The 10,446-nt window shown below is 37.4% G+C and overlaps 1 long non-coding RNA gene across 1 annotated transcript; it reads right to left on the reverse strand.

Annotated features, from left to right (window-relative positions):
* Nucleotides 1-1,451: 1,451 nt before the first annotated feature.
* On the reverse strand, nt 1,452-4,923 carry LOC311078471. Its single transcript, XR_014605177.1, has 5 exons — nt 4,784-4,923; nt 3,097-3,115; nt 2,730-2,867; nt 2,340-2,410; nt 1,452-2,068 (listed from the first exon to the last, which is right to left on the reverse strand). It is a non-coding gene; the product is annotated as an uncharacterized lncRNA (long non-coding RNA).
* Between the last annotated feature and the right edge of the window lie 5,523 nt (nt 4,924-10,446).

The raw sequence follows: 10,446 nt of genomic DNA on the forward strand, positions 1-10,446 counted from the left end.
ACAAATTACATTGATGACATTTTCAACATTGATAACTATGATAAATGTTTCTTGAACGTCAAATCAGCATATTAGAATGATTTCTGAAGAATCATGTGACACTGCGCAGTGCAGTGTGCAATTAGTATGAGCATCAAAGATCAGTTTCAGCAACTTGTTTCTTTCCTAAATTAATCAATGTTTTTTGACTGATCTGTTTAATTAATGGTTCAGTTGCTCACTCATTAAGACAGTGACTTGTCGCCACCTACTGGCTTAATGATACAAGGGCTTAATGATGCAAGATGCGCAAACACAGACAAGCGGAGTGATACAAACAGTAAAAAGTCCCAGTGCTACTAGCGAAATATTCAAACACATTTGATGTATAGGCCTACAAATGTATTAATACAACAATAATGGCAATATATTTAATAGGTGCTTGTGTTGTTAAATTGAGCTTATAGTTTCCACTGTCATTGGCGAAGAACATACAGTAGGCTATATCTGTGTTAAATAGGAATCCATTGTAATAATGTTAATCTCATTCTGGGCACAGTAGGCTATGCAATACCTGCTCTTCCTCCCTCATCTCCATCACCTTCTCTCTTCTTCTTTATCTTGACCTGTATATCTTCCCTTCCCAAAGCTGAGCTTTAATTGATAGTCTTTGCAAACTGATTATTTCTGTCGTCGCATAAAAATTCTATCTTAAAACAGCTGTTTGCTACGGTGGCCCAGTAGTGCACAACACAACAAAATGTAAAAAGCAAACATAAGTTCACAACACAACAGAAATGAGCCACAACACAACGAAATAAAGCCGCAATACAATGGAAATAAGCCACAACACAACGGAAATGCTCCCGACCACTAGAGGGCTCTCGGAGCGCGATAAAGTTACTTTTCCATGTCACTGTTCTATAGAGTCAGCAGTCTAAAAAATATATCAACACTACGATTAGTTTTAACAGTATCCTAGCAAACATGCTCCTTTGGGGCCCAAATGGGGCCCTTGCAGGCAGCCCACTGTGGGCCCAGATACTGGCGTGAAATGTGGGGCACACACTATGGGACCCTGAGTGGGCCCACAGCAAGCTCATGCTGTGGGCAAAGTGTGGGTATACTGTGGGTACATTGGGTTAAGTGTGGGCATACTGTGGGTACATTGGGTTAAGTGTGGGCATACTGTGGGCATACTGTGGGTACATTGGGTTAAGTGTGGGCATACTGTGGGTACACTGTGAAAAGTGTGGGCATACAGTGGGTGCACTGGGAAAAGTTTGGGCACACTGTGGGTATACTGGGAAAAATGTGGGCATACTGCGGACAATGCAAAGATGTGTTGTAATATACTTGTGGCCTTAACAAACAACAAGATTAGTTTAGTTGTACTTTGCATATGCCACAATACATGCAAAATAATTGCACTTGTTGAAAGTCGAAGTAGTACATTAGAAGTCATATGTTTTAAATAATTTCATTTATTCACAGTCATAAATATATATATACACAATACAATACATTACCGTTCACAAGTTTGGGGTCAGTAAAATTTTTTAAATACTTTTGAAAGAATTCCCTTCATCTCAGCTGCATTTATTTAATAAATACATTAAAAAGAGTAATATTCTGAAATATTGTTGCAACTTAAAATAACTGTTTTCTATTTTAATCTATTTTACAAAGTAATTATTCCTGGGATGTTAAAAATTAATTTTCAGTAGCCAGCATCCAGTCGTCAGCATGTAAATCGTGAAAAAAAATTCAGGAACGTTTGAACAGAACTGTCAAAAGAGCAGCATTTATTTTAAATAGATTTTGAGTAAAAAAAAAAAAAAAAAGAGTCAAAACAAAAAAAAAGCGTATAAAAACACATCACAACACATTGGTGGATTATGAATCCTCTAATAAAATAAATCAATCCCCTCGGATACCAGAAGATATTTGCCAGATCTCCAGTCTTCTGGTTCTTCTGCTCCTTCCACCATCCCAGTCTCTTGCATTATGATTTAACAGGCTCATGATTTAACAGGATCAGGATCATCCCCTTCGGATGCTGCGGCCTGGCTGTTTTTTGTGTCAGCATCTAAAGTGAGAAAAAAACAACAACAATTGAAATGTTAACATAAAAAAAAATAATAAAACAAAACAAAAACAAGGGTTGTTCCAAGTGTAATTTATCTTCTTTTGCATTCCACAGAAAAAAGTAAATAATACATGTTTGGAACAACATGAAGAACAATCTTTTTAATGTCTTTATCAAGAAATCATTGATAGCTTTAACTTGCAGCCTGAATATGTCATTTTTATTTTAAACAAATAGAGAGAATGTGTCTGACAGTCAAAAATTTACTTACACAGAAAAAGAGTGACCTGTGCCTGAGTGGCTCTCTTTTGGGTTTATTAAGCTGTTTGACACACATCACAACTGAGGAAAAAAGAGAGACAACTGAATATTAGTCAAATATTACATAAATCTATACAAATAAAAATGATTGTTTTTTCATCAGTGATTATTGACTAATTAATATGTCAGGAGTTCTCAACTCTGGTCCTCGAAGTGCACTGTCTTGCTTATGTCCAGACCAGATCAATCTCACTTGCTCTTTTAACCAAAAGAGCTCGATTAGCTTGTTCAGGTGTGCTGGACCAGGGTTGGTGCTAAAGTCTGCAGGACAGTGGTCCTCAAGGGCCAGAGCTGAGATCCCCTGCAAAATGTTCTGAACATGACTAGATCGATCACTTACAGCAGTGGTGTCCAGTCCTGGTCATGGAGGAGTTTAGCTCCAGCCTGTCTGTAGTTTCTGCTGATCCTGAAGACCTCGATCAACTGGTTCAGGTCTGCTTAACTGGGGTTGGAGCTCAGGATTAGACGGCAATAAATACTGAAAAGAGAGAGGACAAACAACATTTCAAATACAGTATTTGTTCAGGGGGTGAGGAACATCTCATTTCAAAAATTTGGTTCCCAAAATATTAACATAACATAAGCAAAATGTTTATGAAAATACAGTTATTTATATGGTGCAAAGAAAGTTTTTGTAAATGTCTATGACAAATCTACAATGCAAAAACTGAGAATATGTCAGACAGTGATTCCAACACAATACTTACACAGAGCAGCACCAATTATCTGATTACACACATGGAAAAGGGAGAAAAAGAAACAAAAAATAATATTTCAGTGAAATATTTACAGTATATTGATTTGCTGTCTGTCAGCGCGCAGTGTTTATCGGTGTCTATCAAATATGAACGGTCATAGTCATATTTAACGAGATGTAAAGAGTGTGTAGCTTATGTAGGGGAGAGTGGGGTGATTTGTGCAAGGGGGGGAAGTAGTTCCACCCTTGTTTCTGGAAAACCATAGAAGAAATTGGTCATGTGACCACATCATTTTGAAAAGCAATCACTTTTACTCGTCCTCCAAAGAAGAGGGACACATGGCATGAGAGTTAAGCATATTTTAGTGCAAAAAACTGTTTTTTCCCTTTCAAAGTAAAATTTCTATGATTAAGGTTTTCTGATTGTAGTGTCTGAACAATTATAGACAAGTTTGAAAACATTTCACACATGTTTTAGTGCTTTAGTAGGCTACACAATGAGTCTATACAGTTAGCATGATGTTAGCTCTTAACTGCTGGATCATGCTAGTTTTTCAAACTTGTGGGTCCGGGGTGATTTGTGCCAAAGGGCCTGGGTTAAGTTGTGCCAGATCCAGACCACCTAGACCTACATTCTCACAGGGGATAATCTTGAGAAGTGAGGAGATGGGCATGCCTCATCATTGTTTTACTTGGGCCTGCCTGTTATTTGTTTAATTTAGCTAACACTGATTTCAGTTTTGAGTTTGCACTATGTTATTAAAGAGAGGTTTTATTCCGTTTTTAAGTGGCCTATGTCACAATAGGATGTTTAGAAATGAGCCTAGTCACTTTATTCCTGACAAACAGCGCTATGTCAACAGGCATCTATTTCCAAAGCCTTTTTGCCTGAAATGATTCACAAATATCATATATTGTGTTGCTATGGTGCTCTAAATGGTTGCTAGGGCGTAGCTTGATAGCTTCACAATGATCCTGAGAGACTGATTGGTCGTCTGAGTAAAATGAGCCCGCCCCCTTGTCTCTATGACACTGTGATCCAGAGTTATGTTCAATACAAAATCCCTATGCAATTGACCATAGTAGGAAAAACGCATGCTATGGTATTCCAGGGTGACAATATCTAAATAAACCTTAAATGAGTAATTTTGTATTGAATTTATCTTGCTTTCATATAGCATTATGGTTCATAACATTAAAATGTTTTGTTTTACTTCAGAAATCACTGGCACAATTTACCCCCATTGTATTCCCCCAAAGGCACAACTTCCCCCGCACCAGGGGCAAGTTGTGCCATGAGACCACTTTTTTTCCAAGAGCTATATTTCTGAAACAATTTATTTCAGATCCAAAGTTATTGTTCTCAGGGATGCACCACATCCTGAAATATATGTACATCCTTAAGTTGAAGGCATTACTGCCATGGCCTCACTTTAAAGTCACTTTGAGTAAAAACTGGCACAACTCACCCCACTCTCCCCTATTGAATTTACGCTACATAAATCCTCGTTTACATCGCTATTTAAAACTTTAAAACAAAGACATGACTTGACATGACTTCAGCCCAGCCATTGTGTCTAGCTCGGCCCTAGTTCATCACGTAAACGGGAAAACAACAATAAACCAAATTATAATAACACCAAAAGTGTAAAACACTTACAGGTAATGAATTCATGCAGTATTAAAGTATACATTACCTCGGAGATTACCAAAAAAACGAACTGTCTGAGCAGCTAACGTTAGTCGACCGTTATTACCGTTTCATTTAAACAACAGGGGGGGGGTCTGTTCCTGTTCCTGAGCCATGGCCGCCTGAAGGGTCATCTCCTCCAGGGAGGAGACGACCCTTCAGGCGGCCAGGGAGGAGACGACCCTTCAGGCGGCCATGGCACAGGAACAGGAACCGGCTCAGGAACAGGAACAGACACTGGCTTAGGAACAGGAACAGACACCGCAGTGTCACAATAATAGATATCATATATAAAGGCTAGATGTCTCGTGCTCGCTGCTGGCCAATGGAGGTCGACGTCCGCACGTGGCGGCCATCTTGCCACAGTGTGCTCGCTCACTCATAACATGGTGCATGTACTTTTAAATAACCATAACTTGCTCAATTTGCTACCGATTTTTAAACGGTTTGGTTTGTTATAAACGTCAGAGATGTAGTTATGACACTGCATACATATGAATAATTATAACATACATGTTCAAGCATTCGGAATTATAGCCACGTTAATAACGTTTGTAAGAAACCAAACCGTTTGTAAATCCGTCAAGATTTCAGCGAGATGAGAGGATTTGTGTGCGTGCTGATCATTCACCTTAATGCACAGCTTCACTGTGACAAGATGGCCGAACGGTGATGCCGGAAGTGACTGCGCCATAAGACATCTAGCATTTATATATGATATCTATGGTCACAATCCCACAGTGGGTTGCCCACAGTAAATCCTAATGGGGGCCCAAATGGGTTTGCCCTTGCCCACACTGTCCCACAGAAAACCCACACTTACCCACAGTGGGCCCACTGGCATGTTTGCTGGGATGTAGCTAACCATAATTCAAAATCACCTACGTGCATGATAGCTGCATTTATACTCTAGAATGCTTTGACACGATACCACAGCGCATGATCCCTAAGGGAACGTCCGCCAATTCCTTCAAGTTGTTAAAACATATAATTTGTATTAATTAAAATGACTTTTAACATTCAAAAACAGACATGTTCCAAATCCAAAGCTTGATTGTATTGGTATAGACTGACTTACTACAGCTGACTTTTTGGATTTGGTGGATTCCACCACCATATAGGTGGATTTGTCAGACGTCCCCTTTGGGATCATGCACTATGCGCGTCAAAGCATTCTTGAGTATAAATATGCAGCTATAATTCATGTAGGTGACTTTGAAGTATATTTTATGTCGATATACAATGGTAACATACTGTTAAAACTAATCGTGGTATTGATATATTAAGACTGCCGACTCTATAGAACAGTGGTAAGGAAAACTAACTTTATACCGCGCTCTGAGAGCCCTCTAGTGGTCGGGAGCATTTCCGTTGTGTTGCGGCTCTATTTCGTTGTGTTGTGGCTTAATTTCGTTGTGTTGTGAATTTATGGGTATGAATTTATAATCGTATCAAAACGATTTTTTTTTTTCAAGGAGCTTGAGCATTTAAAGTGGCAGACAACAGAACAGCAGCGCACGCTCATAATAAACAGAACATTACCATGCATTGGTGTGGACACTAATATCTTGTTTTGTAGTTACAGCACTAGGAATTAATGTTTTGGTGTTTGCGATGGTGCTTTGAGGGCCGCAATTTGCTTTATAGTTTATTTCTTAGGGTACGTTTACACGACAACAGTATTTTAGAATAGAAGTTTTTCCTTTGATTTTTACGCGTACAGACGACACCATTGTCAAAACGATCCCCATTCACACAGATACGTGAAAACTACTAAAAAGCATGTAGTCTGCTTTAACACGTAATGACGTCATCATTTTCACAAATTCGCTTTTTTGTTGTTTACACGAAGACTTTGCACTTCGAATCCCGTTTTCAGGCACCCAAAACGCTGTTGTTGTGTAAACAAACGGCCCAAACGCTTAAAAAGTTTTACATTTTTAGTTGAAAACGGTGTCGTGTAAACAGCCCCTTAGTTGATTGACAGGGGTAATGATCAGAAACTTTGTTTCACAGTGGAAGAGGATGTAACTGTGATGATACAGTCACAGATGAGGGAGTCTGTGTGGCTGATCTAGTGTTGGTGGTTTTATCAGGTGCATCGGTATCTTGAGACACTACGACCTTGGGAAAAATCACCAAACACTCTGTAACCAGAATGAGTATGCTATGCCTTTAAGTGGGCAGGTGAGGTGATGGGGTCGGCCGCATTTAAAGTCTCGCGGGTGTCAATGAAAGAGCGTTTGTTCTCGTTCTCCATTTGATGCACGAGTGTGTGTGGTCTCTCCTTTACTGGCGCGTTGGAAGAATTGCTTGTGTGTTAAGGCTGTGCCTGAATTCAGTGATTATTCCTGCGCTGATGACCTGTTGATCGGAGAACGCAGTGTGCGTGTCACTCTGCGTCTGGGCTTGGCTACCTGTGAATGTATTTTAGGATCATTCCTGTGCCGATGACTTGTTGATCTGAGAACGCTCAATGATCATTGGTGTCTATACTCGGTCGAGTTACAAGTGCCAGCATTGACGGACGTTTGTACGGAATAGACTGCTTTACAACTCACTTTTGCCTCTCATTGAGACTGTTATGTCTCAGCCAACCAAGTGAACTATAGTGTATTGAGTTTCAAAACCTTCTTTGGGTGGTGGTCATCGTTTCTTTCCCCACTGAAATTGAGATTATTATGTTTTCTTTCGTTAATTGGATAATAATGTCATTGTTGTAGCGTTTTTATGGTATTCATTTTTTGAAGTCTTTCTGTCTTATTTACTGGTGTGCCACTGTATGGGAGGTCTTGTTGGTTTGTGTGTTTGATATATGGTTTGATTGGTTTTGATTTTTATTTGGTTTTGATTTTTGTTTCCTCCCATGTGGTGTGTTCTCCAGTTTATTTTTCATTTCTTAGTTTAATTAATTCGAATGTTAGATTCACCATTTGTTTTTTTTAATCATATTTCTTAATTTAATACTGATTGTTTGGTGTATTGTTTTAATTTTTTTTTGTCTTTTGTTTAATGTTTTCTTAAATTGAGTGTTGTGGTATATGTTTTTTTTTTTTTTTTTGAGGTTTTGGTTTGTTCTATTCTCTTAAGTTTGTGAAATATTTTCTGAACAACAGTACTACCAATCAGGTTATTTCAACCACCATATCTGTGAAGGATTGTATCTGGTATTTTAATAAAGTATCAACTTTTTTTGTACTCCGGCTTCTGGTTCATTTATTTGCACTGCCTGTGTAAAAATCATCATTGTTAGGGTCCCCCATCCCAGAAAAGTGGGGGTGGCGTAGTCAATTTGGTCGACAATTTAGCAGTCACCAAGTTAAGGTTACAACTCTTTCAGCAAGGCTTAACTTTTTGTTGCTTGTGTTTGCTCCTGGTTTTAAACAAGCAAAACTTGACATGTCAGATAAGGTCTTGAGTGCTATAGGTTCCTACAAGGCACGTCACATTTCTGTCTGGACTGCAGATTTCTGACAGCTTCACTAGTAATGGCCTAGTGACTTTGATGGCAAATAATTTTTTTTTACTAACCCAAACTTTTGATATTGGTAGTGTATGTATAGCAACCTTGTTGCCAAGATGAATTGCTCTAAACTGTATTGAAAGGATGCAAATTTGCATTCCTCAGAGGCCAATCCAAAAGCCACTAACACTGTGACGTTCATCTGTTCAGGGAATGTTGAAAAGACAATATGGGGAGAAGCATGGTCATGGAATATATTCAACATGAGTGTTATTTGAATTAATTTCTTTGACTCACCCTGCAGTCATCAAGGAGTGGCATTCAAACACCGCAGTTCGTACGGTTTCCATGACAGGTGTGTGACATCACTTGAATGTGATTGGTGGATGTGATTTTAAAATGGGGGGGGGGGGGGGGTGTAGAAGTAGGCTATCTTCTGCCATTTTTGTTAACCACTGTTCTATTATTTCATAGTTTTTAAATTATTTAACATCTTTAACTTGTATGTGGCTTTAACTTGTATTTCATGCAACAGAGATATCTAAAATCAATAATCAAATTATTAGTATTAAACTATTCAAATAAATTGTTGTTTGTTTTTGTTTTGTTTTGTTTCTTCTTGTTCTGGCCTGAATGGACTAAATTAAACTTGCCTGCCTGGAATCAAGCACATCATTGTCATTATATTACATAGTTTCTGTGAGGGTGGGGAATTCAATCTCATGAACAAGTGTGCTTGTGTCATCCATTAACTTATCACTCTCTTGCACACAGTTAGTGAATGGCAAACTGGTGAATCAGTCAAATTGACTGCTCCTTGTAATGTGAACTTACTGGTTTTATAAGTGTACTTTTTGCTGTTTGTGAGATTAGAGTGAGGTTGCTTTCACAAAGTGTTACTGCATGTCATGTACTAAAAGATGTGTAACTGTGCAAACCTGTAGAATTCCCTGGCTTTTTTTAAAAGTGTGCACGGGTTTGCTACGTGATAACTCCTTGTTCAAAAAAGAAGGCCCATTCTCAGGAAGATGCAGCATTTTAGTATTTCACTGATCAGAAACACAGATACTTTATTTTGATGGTCACTGTTGAATATAAGTACTAACTCTCATTACATGTCAACTAACTCTCATTAGAGTATTAGTAGACTGGTAGGGTTAGGTATAGAATTTGACATAGTTACAAAGTTACTTAGTCAGTAGAATGTCTGTTGGGGGAGCATCACATTAAAGAGTTAGCAGATATTATGCAGTCTACTAATTTTTAATGACTGTTAGTTGGCATGTAGTCGCAATGTTACTTCTAGTCAAGACTCAACAGAATGTCTTAAGTGGACCATCAAATAAAGTGTTACCGCAAAAGACAGTAAAAATTAAAATAAAGAATTGTTCAATGTAACATCGGAAAATTAGCCATTCATAACACTTATATATATTGTTTTGTAGAATATACAAATTGTTGATTTAAACAATATACTTTATTCACTCTTAGAAGAAAATGTTATATATATAACCTTTTAGGTGTTCCCTTTATGGGCTCGACTAATGGATTTAGCTTTATTTATTTATTTATTTGAAAAAATAAATACATTTTATGAATTAAACCAGTCATAAACATACTATATATATATATTTTTTTTTTTTTTTAAATAACCTGTTAAACATCAGTATTATGCAGTCATTTAAGACATTTATCCTAGAACCTTTTTGGCATAAAGAGTTCTTTAAAATTAGGTCAACCTTTTTTTTTTTACATTATTTTCCTCATTACACTGTAACATTTCTGTATATGAATTCCAAATTTACTGTGATGGGGGTCAATTCACCTTTATTTATAGCGCATTATAATGCAGTTAAAAAGTAATAAAATGATGGAGAAAAAAACACTAGTTAACAGTGACATAATATGTATAAACTGCTTTTAACTTAATGCATTTTTTTTTTTTTTTTTTACATTACATCACAATTGTCAGAGCTTCCTTAAAATCTTTTTCCAACTTGTAATTGTGTGTTTGACGAAGACGCAAACAGTTTTTATAAGTTGTAAACTTAAACTTATAATTATGGTAAATCTAACAGAATGTGTTTTGGTTACCATTCACTTCCATTTTATGGACAAATAAAAAAGCACATTTCTCAAAATGTCTTCTTTTATGTTCCACGGAAGAAAGAAACTTGTGAGTATGAGAAAATGATGACAGTTTTTGG

Source organism: Abramis brama (genome assembly GCF_963993115.1).
Source record: "Abramis brama genome assembly, chromosome: 2".
Taxonomy (NCBI): domain Eukaryota; kingdom Metazoa; phylum Chordata; class Actinopteri; order Cypriniformes; family Leuciscidae; genus Abramis; species Abramis brama.